The sequence below is a fragment of the Strix aluco genome, chromosome 9 (assembly GCF_031877795.1).
Source record: "Strix aluco isolate bStrAlu1 chromosome 9, bStrAlu1.hap1, whole genome shotgun sequence".
Taxonomy (NCBI): Eukaryota; Metazoa; Chordata; class Aves; order Strigiformes; family Strigidae; genus Strix; species Strix aluco.
Window position 1 is genome coordinate 31,967,763 of NC_133939.1, and position 12,645 is coordinate 31,980,407.

Consider the following 12,645-nt stretch of genomic DNA (forward strand, 5'->3'; position numbering starts at 1 on the left):
AGCGTCGATTGGGTGAGAAAAGCCGATCTGTGAGGTTTTTTTTTTTGGGGGGGGGGGGGGGGGGGCGGGGGGCGGGGGGTGGGGGTGGTGGTGGTGGTGGTGGTGTTAGGTTATCCGGGGTTGCGGGTGGGAGGGCGTCTGGGATTCGGGTGGTGCTGTGGCGAGCTCTGTCCGGGGGCCGGTGTCCCTCTCAGACCTGACGGCGTCCTTCTGCCATTACAGGAGCTGGTGGAGAAGAAGGAAGAGCCAAACATCGCATGCGGAAAGACCTTCAAAGGCAAGAGAGAGCGGGGGGAGGAGCGGAGGAAGTCTGGGCAACAAGCGGAGGCAAAAGAAGGGCGCTCTGGGCAACAGGACCACCCTGTCACTGGGCTCTGGTCGCGCAAGGGTGTCGCCAGGACCTTTGGTGCCCTGGCCGGCATTGTGCCCTGGCCGGCTTTGTGCTGGGTGATCTCCCTGTAAGCGGGGCTCGGGTCTTTGGGTTTTTGCCGGCCTTTTGCCACGTTGCCCCGTGGTTAGGCTGCCCGGGCAGGTGGCAACCGTCTGAGGGGGTTGAGCAGCACCGTCTCCGCAGCCGAGGCGGGAAGCTGGGCTCCTAAAGCACGCCGTGGTGGTGAGCTGCAGTCAGGACGGCCAGCCCATAACTCGGGCGTAGATGGGAGCCTTGAACTGCACGGGGCTCGTTGAGCGTGCCGAGCCAAGGGAGAACCCCCTGTAAGGAAGGCCGTGAGCATCCCCTGTGCTTAAGGGGAGGTGCTGGGAGGGACGAGGGACCCTCCCCTGCGAGCAGGCCGGTGTCCCTGGCCCCGGCCTTTCAGAGGCGTGGGGCTGAGACGCGCAGGGCTGGGCGTGCCCTGCCCTAGCCCTCTTTCTGTCTGCTGTCAGCCCCAGGAGCAGCTTGGGAGGAAGAGAGGCACGGGGGAAGGCAGGAGGCTGGGAGGCAACGGTGCCTGCGAGCCGGGCCCAGGTCCGGCCCGGGCAGGCCTGGCAGTGCTTTGAGCTGGGCCAGCGCCCTGGAAGCAGGGCTGGGGCCTCCTGCTCCATCCTCCGGGTGGGGGAGCTGGCGCCTGACTGCACTCTCCTTCCAAGCAGTTCCTCTTGGAGAAGAAAGACGAGGCATCGTGAGGAGCGGTGGGCTGAAGAGAGGAGCGGGGCGAGAGAAGGGAGCTCTGGACAAAGGGGACCTCCCTGTTCCCGGGGCTGCGGTCGCACGAGACCGTTGCCGGCGCTTCTGGTGTCCTGGCCGGCGCTGCGCTGGGTGACCTCCCTGTAAGCAGGGCTCGGGTCTCTGGTCTTTTGCCACCTTGCCCCACGGTTTGGCTGCCCGGAGAGAAGGGCGGCCCTGTCAGGAGAGTGAGCGGCGCTGTCTCCGCGCCGAGGGGGAAATGGGGCTCTCCGGACCCCACGCCCGCCCTGTAAGCAGGGGAGGGCTGTGTCCCCGGCCCCGGCGGCTTTCTGGCTGCTGGCGGCCTGGCCAGCGTGACCCCCTGGAGTCGGGGCGTGTCACGGCATTTGTCCCTTGGCCACCCCGTGAAGCCCCGCGGCACGTTGAGTCCCTGTGGCCTGCGTGCGTCCTGGGGGGCAGGTCTGGGGCTCTGCTCTCCTGCTCGTGGGAAGGGATGGCTCCCCAGACACTGGCTGCACAGAGCTCGCTCTCTCTTGCGGGAAGTTTTGTTTGTCCCTGTGTGCGTGTGTGTGTGTCTGTGTGTGTGTGCGCCTGCCTGTGTCTGTGTCTGTCGGTGTGAGTGAGCGAGCGAATGAGCTTCTCGTTTAGGCCCCTGTTGAAATCGCTGCGGTGTACTTAGCTTAAACTTCCCGGGAGGGAAAGAAGGGCTCTGTGCAGCAACAGGGGGTCGGTCCCCTCTGAGCCCGCGAGCGGAGGGCGAGTCCCGGCTTGCCCCTCCTTGCCCCTCCTTTCGAAGGAGAGAGCGAAGCCCCGTGGCTGTAGCGCGGCCAGCGTGCGACCCGCCTGTGTTCAGGGCCCGGGTCTCTGCCTGGGTGTGGCCGCCTGTCCTGGCTGGCGACCTGCCAGCGTGCCCGCCCTGTACTCGGGGCGAGCGCCACGAGCCGTGGAGCCCTCTGTCCCCAGGAGCCGCTCGGCCGCCCTGTAATCAGGGCTGGGTGGGCTGCTGTAGGCAGCCAGCAGAGGCTGGCCTGTAAGTCCGGGGCTGGCCAGTGACCTGCAGGCCCGGGCACTCTGCAGTGCCGGCAGCGGCTCGAGCCCCCTGTAAGCAGGGGCGCAGCTTCCTTGGGCGCCGCTTTTGTGTGCCCAGCTCCCCTTTGTCCAGAGTTCCCAACTCCGAGCCCAGCTCCAGCGCCGGCCGGCACTGCACGCGTGGCAGCCCCGGAGCGTCGATTGGGTGAGAAAAGCCGATCTGTGAGGTTTTTTTTTTTGGGGGGGGGGGGGGGGGGGCGGGGGGCGGGGGGTGGTGGTGGTGGTGGTGGTGGTGGTGTTAGGTTATCCGGGGTTGCGGGTGGGAGGGCGTCTGGGATTCGGGTGGTGCTGTGGCGAGCTCTGTCCGGGGGCCGGTGTCCCTCTCAGACCTGACGGCGTCCTTCTGCCATTACAGGAGCTGGTGGAGAAGAAGGAAGAGCCAAACATCGCATGCGGAAAGACCTTCAAAGGCAAGAGAGAGCGGGGGGAGGAGCGGAGGAAGTCTGGGCAACAAGCGGAGGCAAAAGAAGGGCGCTCTGGGCAACAGGACCACCCTGTCACTGGGCTCTGGTCGCGCAAGGGTGTCGCCAGGACCTTTGGTGCCCTGGCCGGCATTGTGCCCTGGCCGGCTTTGTGCTGGGTGATCTCCCTGTAAGCGGGGCTCGGGTCTTTGGGTTTTTGCCGGCCTTTTGCCACGTTGCCCCGTGGTTAGGCTGCCCGGGCAGGTGGCAACCGTCTGAGGGGGTTGAGCAGCACCGTCTCCGCAGCCGAGGCGGGAAGCTGGGCTCCTAAAGCACGCCGTGGTGGTGAGCTGCAGTCAGGACGGCCAGCCCATAACTCGGGCGTAGATGGGAGCCTTGAACTGCACGGGGCTCGTTGAGCGTGCCGAGCCAAGGGAGAACCCCCTGTAAGGAAGGCCGTGAGCATCCCCTGTGCTTAAGGGGAGGTGCTGGGAGGGACGAGGGACCCTCCCCTGCGAGCAGGCCGGTGTCCCTGGCCCCGGCCTTTCAGAGGCGTGGGGCTGAGACGCGCAGGGCTGGGCGTGCCCTGCCCTAGCCCTCTTTCTGTCTGCTGTCAGCCCCAGGAGCAGCTTGGGAGGAAGAGAGGCACGGGGGAAGGCAGGAGGCTGGGAGGCAACGGTGCCTGCGAGCCGGGCCCAGGTCCGGCCCGGGCAGGCCTGGCAGTGCTTTGAGCTGGGCCAGCGCCCTGGAAGCAGGGCTGGGGCCTCCTGCTCCATCCTCCGGGTGGGGGAGCTGGCGCCTGACTGCACTCTCCTTCCAAGCAGTTCCTCTTGGAGAAGAAAGACGAGGCATCGTGAGGAGCGGTGGGCTGAAGAGAGGAGCGGGGCGAGAGAAGGGAGCTCTGGACAAAGGGGACCTCCCTGTTCCCGGGGCTGCGGTCGCACGAGACCGTTGCCGGCGCTTCTGGTGTCCTGGCCGGCGCTGCGCTGGGTGACCTCCCTGTAAGCAGGGCTCGGGTCTCTGGTCTTTTGCCACCTTGCCCCACGGTTTGGCTGCCCGGAGAGAAGGGCGGCCCTGTCAGGAGAGTGAGCGGCGCTGTCTCCGCGCCGAGGGGGAAATGGGGCTCTCCGGACCCCACGCCCGCCCTGTAAGCAGGGGAGGGCTGTGTCCCCGGCCCCGGCGGCTTTCTGGCTGCTGGCGGCCTGGCCAGCGTGACCCCCTGGAGTCGGGGCGTGTCACGGCATTTGTCCCTTGGCCACCCCGTGAAGCCCCGCGGCACGTTGAGTCCCTGTGGCCTGCGTGCGTCCTGGGGGGCAGGTCTGGGGCTCTGCTCTCCTGCTCGTGGGAAGGGATGGCTCCCCAGACACTGGCTGCACAGAGCTCGCTCTCTCTTGCGGGAAGTTTTGTTTGTCCCTGTGTGCGTGTGTGTGTGTCTGTGTGTGTGTGCGCCTGCCTGTGTCTGTGTCTGTCGGTGTGAGTGAGCGAGCGAATGAGCTTCTCGTTTAGGCCCCTGTTGAAATCGCTGCGGTGTACTTAGCTTAAACTTCCCGGGAGGGAAAGAAGGGCTCTGTGCAGCAACAGGGGGTCGGTCCCCTCTGAGCCCGCGAGCGGAGGGCGAGTCCCGGCTTGCCCCTCCTTGCCCCTCCTTTCGAAGGAGAGAGCGAAGCCCCGTGGCTGTAGCGCGGCCAGCGTGCGACCCGCCTGTGTTCAGGGCCCGGGTCTCTGCCTGGGTGTGGCCGCCTGTCCTGGCTGGCGACCTGCCAGCGTGCCCGCCCTGTACTCGGGGCGAGCGCCACGAGCCGTGGAGCCCTCTGTCCCCAGGAGCCGCTCGGCCGCCCTGTAATCAGGGCTGGGTGGGCTGCTGTAGGCAGCCAGCAGAGGCTGGCCTGTAAGTCCGGGGCTGGCCAGTGACCTGCAGGCCCGGGCACTCTGCAGTGCCGGCAGCGGCTCGAGCCCCCTGTAAGCAGGGGCGCAGCTTCCTTGGGCGCCGCTTTTGTGTGCCCAGCTCCCCTTTGTCCAGAGTTCCCAACTCCGAGCCCAGCTCCAGCGCCGGCCGGCACTGCACGCGTGGCAGCCCCGGAGCGTCGATTGGGTGAGAAAAGCCGATCTGTGAGGTTTTTTTTTTTGGGGGGGGGGGGGGGGGGGCGGGGGGCGGGGGGTGGGGGTGGTGGTGGTGGTGGTGGTGTTAGGTTATCCGGGGTTGCGGGTGGGAGGGCGTCTGGGATTCGGGTGGTGCTGTGGCGAGCTCTGTCCGGGGGCCGGTGTCCCTCTCAGACCTGACGGCGTCCTTCTGCCATTACAGGAGCTGGTGGAGAAGAAGGAAGAGCCAAACATCGCATGCGGAAAGACCTTCAAAGGCAAGAGAGAGCGGGGGGAGGAGCGGAGGAAGTCTGGGCAACAAGCGGAGGCAAAAGAAGGGCGCTCTGGGCAACAGGACCACCCTGTCACTGGGCTCTGGTCGCGCAAGGGTGTCGCCAGGACCTTTGGTGCCCTGGCCGGCATTGTGCCCTGGCCGGCTTTGTGCTGGGTGATCTCCCTGTAAGCGGGGCTCGGGTCTTTGGGTTTTTGCCGGCCTTTTGCCACGTTGCCCCGTGGTTAGGCTGCCCGGGCAGGTGGCAACCGTCTGAGGGGGTTGAGCAGCACCGTCTCCGCAGCCGAGGCGGGAAAGCTGGGCTCCTAAAGCACGCCGTGGTGGTGAGCTGCAGTCAGGACGGCCAGCCCATAACTCGGGCGTAGATGGGAGCCTTGAACTGCACGGGGCTCGTTGAGCGTGCCGAGCCAAGGGAGAACCCCCTGTAAGGAAGGCCGTGAGCATCCCCTGTGCTTAAGGGGAGGTGCTGGGAGGGACGAGGGACCCTCCCCTGCGAGCAGGCCGGTGTCCCTGGCCCCGGCCTTTCAGAGGCGTGGGGCTGAGACGCGCAGGGCTGGGCGTGCCCTGCCCTAGCCCTCTTTCTGTCTGCTGTCAGCCCCAGGAGCAGCTTGGGAGGAAGAGAGGCACGGGGGAAGGCAGGAGGCTGGGAGGCAACGGTGCCTGCGAGCCGGGCCCAGGTCCGGCCCGGGCAGGCCTGGCAGTGCTTTGAGCTGGGCCAGCGCCCTGGAAGCAGGGCTGGGGCCTCCTGCTCCATCCTCCGGGTGGGGAGCTGGCGCCTGACTGCACTCTCCTTCCAAGCAGTTCCTCTTGGAGAAGAAAGACGAGGCATCGTGAGGAGCGGTGGGCTGAAGAGAGGAGCGGGGCGAGAGAAGGGAGCTCTGGACAAAGGGGACCTCCCTGTTCCCGGGGCTGCGGTCGCACGAGACCGTTGCCGGCGCTTCTGGTGTCCTGGCCGGCGCTGCGCTGGGTGACCTCCCTGTAAGCAGGGCTCGGGTCTCTGGTCTTTTGCCACCTTGCCCCACGGTTTGGCTGCCCGGAGAGAAGGGCGGCCCTGTCAGGAGAGTGAGCGGCGCTGTCTCCGCGCCGAGGGGGAAATGGGGCTCTCCGGACCCCACGCCCGCCCTGTAAGCAGGGGAGGGCTGTGTCCCCGGCCCCGGCGGCTTTCTGGCTGCTGGCGGCCTGGCCAGCGTGACCCCCTGGAGTCGGGGCGTGTCACGGCATTTGTCCCTTGGCCACCCCGTGAAGCCCCGCGGCACGTTGAGTCCCTGTGGCCTGCGTGCGTCCTGGGGGGCAGGTCTGGGGCTCTGCTCTCCTGCTCGTGGGAAGGGATGGCTCCCCAGACACTGGCTGCACAGAGCTCGCTCTCTCTTGCGGGAAGTTTTGTTTGTCCCTGTGTGCGTGTGTGTGTGTCTGTGTGTGTGTGCGCCTGCCTGTGTCTGTGTCTGTCGGTGTGAGTGAGCGAGCGAATGAGCTTCTCGTTTAGGCCCCTGTTGAAATCGCTGCGGTGTACTTAGCTTAAACTTCCCGGGAGGGAAAGAAGGGCTCTGTGCAGCAACAGGGGGTCGGTCCCCTCTGAGCCCGCGAGCGGAGGGCGAGTCCGGCTTGCCCCTCCTTGCCCCTCCTTTCGAAGGAGAGAGCGAAGCCCCGTGGCTGTAGCGCGGCCAGCGTGCGACCCGCCTGTGTTCAGGGCCCGGGTCTCTGCCTGGGTGTGGCCGCCTGTCCTGGCTGGCGACCTGCCAGCGTGCCCGCCCTGTACTCGGGGCGAGCGCCACGAGCCGTGGAGCCCTCTGTCCCCAGGAGCCGCTCGGCCGCCCTGTAATCAGGGCTGGGTGGGCTGCTGTAGGCAGCCAGCAGAGGCTGGCCTGTAAGTCCGGGGCTGGCCAGTGACCTGCAGGCCCGGGCACTCTGCAGTGCCGGCAGCGGCTCGAGCCCCCTGTAAGCAGGGGCGCAGCTTCCTTGGGCGCCGCTTTTGTGTGCCCAGCTCCCCTTTGTCCAGAGTTCCCAACTCCGAGCCCAGCTCCAGCGCCGGCCGGCACTGCACGCGTGGCAGCCCCGGAGCGTCGATTGGGTGAGAAAAGCCGATCTGTGAGGTTTTTTTTTTTGGGGGGGGGGGGGGGGGGGCGGGGGGCGGGGGTGGTGGTGGTGGTGGTGGTGGTGGTGTTAGGTTATCCGGGGTTGCGGGTGGGAGGGCGTCTGGGATTCGGGTGGTGCTGTGGCGAGCTCTGTCCGGGGGCCGGTGTCCCTCTCAGACCTGACGGCGTCCTTCTGCCATTACAGGAGCTGGTGGAGAAGAAGGAAGAGCCAAACATCGCATGCGGAAAGACCTTCAAAGGCAAGAGAGAGCGGGGGGAGGAGCGGAGGAAGTCTGGGCAACAAGCGGAGGCAAAAGAAGGGCGCTCTGGGCAACAGGACCACCCTGTCACTGGGCTCTGGTCGCGCAAGGGTGTCGCCAGGACCTTTGGTGCCCTGGCCGGCATTGTGCCCTGGCCGGCTTTGTGCTGGGTGATCTCCCTGTAAGCGGGGCTCGGGTCTTTGGGTTTTTGCCGGCCTTTTGCCACGTTGCCCCGTGGTTAGGCTGCCCGGGCAGGTGGCAACCGTCTGAGGGGGTTGAGCAGCACCGTCTCCGCAGCCGAGGCGGGAAGCTGGGCTCCTAAAGCACGCCGTGGTGGTGAGCTGCAGTCAGGACGGCCAGCCCATAACTCGGGCGTAGATGGGAGCCTTGAACTGCACGGGGCTCGTTGAGCGTGCCGAGCCAAGGGAGAACCCCCTGTAAGGAAGGCCGTGAGCATCCCCTGTGCTTAAGGGGAGGTGCTGGGAGGGACGAGGGACCCTCCCCTGCGAGCAGGCCGGTGTCCCTGGCCCCGGCCTTTCAGAGGCGTGGGGCTGAGACGCGCAGGGCTGGGCGTGCCCTGCCCTAGCCCTCTTTCTGTCTGCTGTCAGCCCCAGGAGCAGCTTGGGAGGAAGAGAGGCACGGGGGAAGGCAGGAGGCTGGGAGGCAACGGTGCCTGCGAGCCGGGCCCAGGTCCGGCCCGGGCAGGCCTGGCAGTGCTTTGAGCTGGGCCAGCGCCCTGGAAGCAGGGCTGGGGCCTCCTGCTCCATCCTCCGGGTGGGGGAGCTGGCGCCTGACTGCACTCTCCTTCCAAGCAGTTCCTCTTGGAGAAGAAAGACGAGGCATCGTGAGGAGCGGTGGGCTGAAGAGAGGAGCGGGGCGAGAGAAGGGAGCTCTGGACAAAGGGGACCTCCCTGTTCCCGGGGCTGCGGTCGCACGAGACCGTTGCCGGCGCTTCTGGTGTCCTGGCCGGCGCTGCGCTGGGTGACCTCCCTGTAAGCAGGGCTCGGGTCTCTGGTCTTTTGCCACCTTGCCCCACGGTTTGGCTGCCCGGAGAGAAGGGCGGCCCTGTCAGGAGAGTGAGCGGCGCTGTCTCCGCGCCGAGGGGGAAATGGGGCTCTCCGGACCCCACGCCCGCCCTGTAAGCAGGGGAGGGCTGTGTCCCCGGCCCCGGCGGCTTTCTGGCTGCTGGCGGCCTGGCCAGCGTGACCCCCTGGAGTCGGGGCGTGTCACGGCATTTGTCCCTTGGCCACCCCGTGAAGCCCCGCGGCACGTTGAGTCCCTGTGGCCTGCGTGCGTCCTGGGGGGCAGGTCTGGGGCTCTGCTCTCCTGCTCGTGGGAAGGGATGGCTCCCCAGACACTGGCTGCACAGAGCTCGCTCTCTCTTGCGGGAAGTTTTGTTTGTCCCTGTGTGCGTGTGTGTGTGTCTGTGTGTGTGTGCGCCTGCCTGTGTCTGTGTCTGTCGGTGTGAGTGAGCGAGCGAATGAGCTTCTCGTTTAGGCCCCTGTTGAAATCGCTGCGGTGTACTTAGCTTAAACTTCCCGGGAGGGAAAGAAGGGCTCTGTGCAGCAACAGGGGGTCGGTCCCCTCTGAGCCCGCGAGCGGAGGGCGAGTCCCGGCTTGCCCCTCCTTGCCCCTCCTTTCGAAGGAGAGAGCGAAGCCCCGTGGCTGTAGCGCGGCCAGCGTGCGACCCGCCTGTGTTCAGGGCCCGGGTCTCTGCCTGGGTGTGGCCGCCTGTCCTGGCTGGCGACCTGCCAGCGTGCCCGCCCTGTACTCGGGGCGAGCGCCACGAGCCGTGGAGCCCTCTGTCCCCAGGAGCCGCTCGGCCGCCCTGTAATCAGGGCTGGGTGGGCTGCTGTAGGCAGCCAGCAGAGGCTGGCCTGTAAGTCCGGGGCTGGCCAGTGACCTGCAGGCCCGGGCACTCTGCAGTGCCGGCAGCGGCTCGAGCCCCCTGTAAGCAGGGGCGCAGCTTCCTTGGGCGCCGCTTTTGTGTGCCCAGCTCCCCTTTGTCCAGAGTTCCCAACTCCGAGCCCAGCTCCAGCGCCGGCCGGCACTGCACGCGTGGCAGCCCCGGAGCGTCGATTGGGTGAGAAAAGCCGATCTGTGAGGTTTTTTTTTTGGGGGGGGGGGGGGGGGGGGGCGGGGGCGGGGGGTGGTGGTGGTGGTGGTGGTGGTGGTGTTAGGTTATCCGGGGTTGCGGGTGGGAGGGCGTCTGGGATTCGGGTGGTGCTGTGGCGAGCTCTGTCCGGGGGCCGGTGTCCCTCTCAGACCTGACGGCGTCCTTCTGCCATTACAGGAGCTGGTGGAGAAGAAGGAAGAGCCAAACATCGCATGCGGAAAGACCTTCAAAGGCAAGAGAGAGCGGGGGGAGGAGCGGAGGAAGTCTGGGCAACAAGCGGAGGCAAAAGAAGGGCGCTCTGGGCAACAGGACCACCCTGTCACTGGGCTCTGGTCGCGCAAGGGTGTCGCCAGGACCTTTGGTGCCCTGGCCGGCATTGTGCCCTGGCCGGCTTTGTGCTGGGTGATCTCCCTGTAAGCGGGGCTCGGGTCTTTGGGTTTTTGCCGGCCTTTTGCCACGTTGCCCCGTGGTTAGGCTGCCCGGGCAGGTGGCAACCGTCTGAGGGGGTTGAGCAGCACCGTCTCCGCAGCCGAGGCGGGAAGCTGGGCTCCTAAAGCACGCCGTGGTGGTGAGCTGCAGTCAGGACGGCCAGCCCATAACTCGGGCGTAGATGGGAGCCTTGAACTGCACGGGGCTCGTTGAGCGTGCCGAGCCAAGGGAGAACCCCCTGTAAGGAAGGCCGTGAGCATCCCCTGTGCTTAAGGGGAGGTGCTGGGAGGGACGAGGGACCCTCCCCTGCGAGCAGGCCGGTGTCCCTGGCCCCGGCCTTTCAGAGGCGTGGGGCTGAGACGCGCAGGGCTGGGCGTGCCCTGCCCTAGCCCTCTTTCTGTCTGCTGTCAGCCCCAGGAGCAGCTTGGGAGGAAGAGAGGCACGGGGGAAGGCAGGAGGCTGGGAGGCAACGGTGCCTGCGAGCCGGGCCCAGGTCCGGCCCGGGCAGGCCTGGCAGTGCTTTGAGCTGGGCCAGCGCCCTGGAAGCAGGGCTGGGGCCTCCTGCTCCATCCTCCGGGTTGGGGGAGCTGGCGCCTGACTGCACTCTCCTTCCAAGCAGTTCCTCTTGGAGAAGAAAGACGAGGCATCGTGAGGAGCGGTGGGCTGAAGAGAGGAGCGGGGCGAGAGAAGGGAGCTCTGGACAAAGGGGACCTCCCTGTTCCCGGGGCTGCGGTCGCACGAGACCGTTGCCGGCGCTTCTGGTGTCCTGGCCGGCGCTGCGCTGGGTGACCTCCCTGTAAGCAGGGCTCGGGTCTCTGGTCTTTTGCCACCTTGCCCCACGGTTTGGCTGCCCGGAGAGAAGGGCGGCCCTGTCAGGAGAGTGAGCGGCGCTGTCTCCGCGCCGAGGGGGAAATGGGGCTCTCCGGACCCCACGCCCGCCCTGTAAGCAGGGGAGGGCTGTGTCCCCGGCCCCGGCGGCTTTCTGGCTGCTGGCGGCCTGGCCAGCGTGACCCCCTGGAGTCGGGGCGTGTCACGGCATTTGTCCCTTGGCCACCCCGTGAAGCCCCGCGGCACGTTGAGTCCCTGTGGCCTGCGTGCGTCCTGGGGGGCAGGTCTGGGGCTCTGCTCTCCTGCTCGTGGGAAGGGATGGCTCCCCAGACACTGGCTGCACAGAGCTCGCTCTCTCTTGCGGGAAGTTTTGTTTGTCCCTGTGTGCGTGTGTGTGTGTCTGTGTGTGTGTGCGCCTGCCTGTGTCTGTGTCTGTCGGTGTGAGTGAGCGAGCGAATGAGCTTCTCGTTTAGGCCCCTGTTGAAATCGCTGCGGTGTACTTAGCTTAAACTTCCCGGGAGGGAAAGAAGGGCTCTGTGCAGCAACAGGGGGTCGGTCCCCTCTGAGCCCGCGAGCGGAGGGCGAGTCCCGGCTTGCCCCTCCTTGCCCCTCCTTTCGAAGGAGAGAGCGAAGCCCCGTGGCTGTAGCGCGGCCAGCGTGCGACCCGCCTGTGTTCAGGGCCCGGGTCTCTGCCTGGGTGTGGCCGCCTGTCCTGGCTGGCGACCTGCCAGCGTGCCCGCCCTGTACTCGGGGCGAGCGCCACGAGCCGTGGAGCCCTCTGTCCCCAGGAGCCGCTCGGCCGCCCTGTAATCAGGGCTGGGTGGGCTGCTGTAGGCAGCCAGCAGAGGCTGGCCTGTAAGTCCGGGGCTGGCCAGTGACCTGCAGGCCCGGGCACTCTGCAGTGCCGGCAGCGGCTCGAGCCCCTGTAAGCAGGGGCGCAGCTTCCCTTGGGCGCCGCTTTTGTGTGCCCAGCTCCCCTTTGTTTTTTTTGAGTTCCCAAACTTCCGAGCCCAGCTCCGAGCCCAGCTCCAGCGACGGCCGGCACTGCACGCGTGGCAGCCCCGGAGCGTCGATTGGGTGAGAAAAGCCGATCTGTGAGGTTTTTTTTTTGGGGGGGGGGGGGGGGGGGGGCGGGGGCGGGGGGTGGTGGTGGTGGTGGTGGTGGTGGTGTTAGGTTATCCGGGGTTGCGGGGTGGGAGGGCGTCTGGGATTCGGGTGGTGCTGTGGCGAGCTCTGTCCGGGGGCCGGTGTCCCTCTCAGACCTGACGGCGTCCTTCTGCCATTACAGGAGCTGGTGGAGAAGAAGGAAGAGCCAAACATCGCATGCGGAAAGACCTTCAAAGGCAAGAGAGAGCGGGGGGAGGAGCGGAGGAAGTCTGGGCAACAAGCGGAGGCAAAAGAAGGGCGCTCTGGGCAACAGGACCACCCTGTCACTGGGCTCTGGTCGCGCAAGGGGTGTCGCCAGGACCTTTGGTGCCCTGGCCGGCATTGTGCCCTGTGCCGGCTTTGTGCTGGGTGATCTCCCTGTAAGCGGGGCTCGGGTCTTTGGGTTTTTGCCGGCCTTTTGCCACGTTGCCCCGTGGTAGGCTGCCCGGGCAGGTGGCAACCGTCTGAGGGGGGTTGAGCAGCACCGTCTCCGCAGCCGAGGCGGGAAGCTGGGCTCCTAAAGCACGCCGTGGTGGTGAGCTGCAGTCAGGACGGCCAGCCCATAACTCGGGCGTAGATGGGAGCCTTGAACTGCACGGGGCTCGTTGAGCGTGCCGAGCCAAGGGAGAACCCCCTGTAAGGAAGGCCGTGAGCATCCCCTGTGCTTAAGGGGAGGTGCTGGGGAGGGACGAGGGACCCTCCCCTGCGAGCAGGCCGGTGTCCCTGGCCCCGCCTTTCAGAGGCGTGGGCTGAGACGCGCAGGGCTGGGCGTGCCCTGCCCTAGCCCTCTTTCTGTCTGCTGTCAGA

At 66.9% G+C, this 12,645-nt stretch overlaps 1 long non-coding RNA gene across 1 annotated transcript; it reads left to right on the top strand.

Moving 5' to 3' along the window:
- Nucleotides 1–6,590: 6,590 nt before the first annotated feature.
- LOC141927315 (uncharacterized) lies at nt 6,591–11,607 on the top strand. The gene is made up of 5 exons (XR_012624360.1): nt 6,591–7,055; nt 7,265–7,319; nt 8,135–9,402; nt 9,613–9,667; nt 10,484–11,607. It is a non-coding gene; the product is annotated as an uncharacterized LOC141927315 (long non-coding RNA).
- Nucleotides 11,608–12,645: the final 1,038 nt, after the last annotated feature.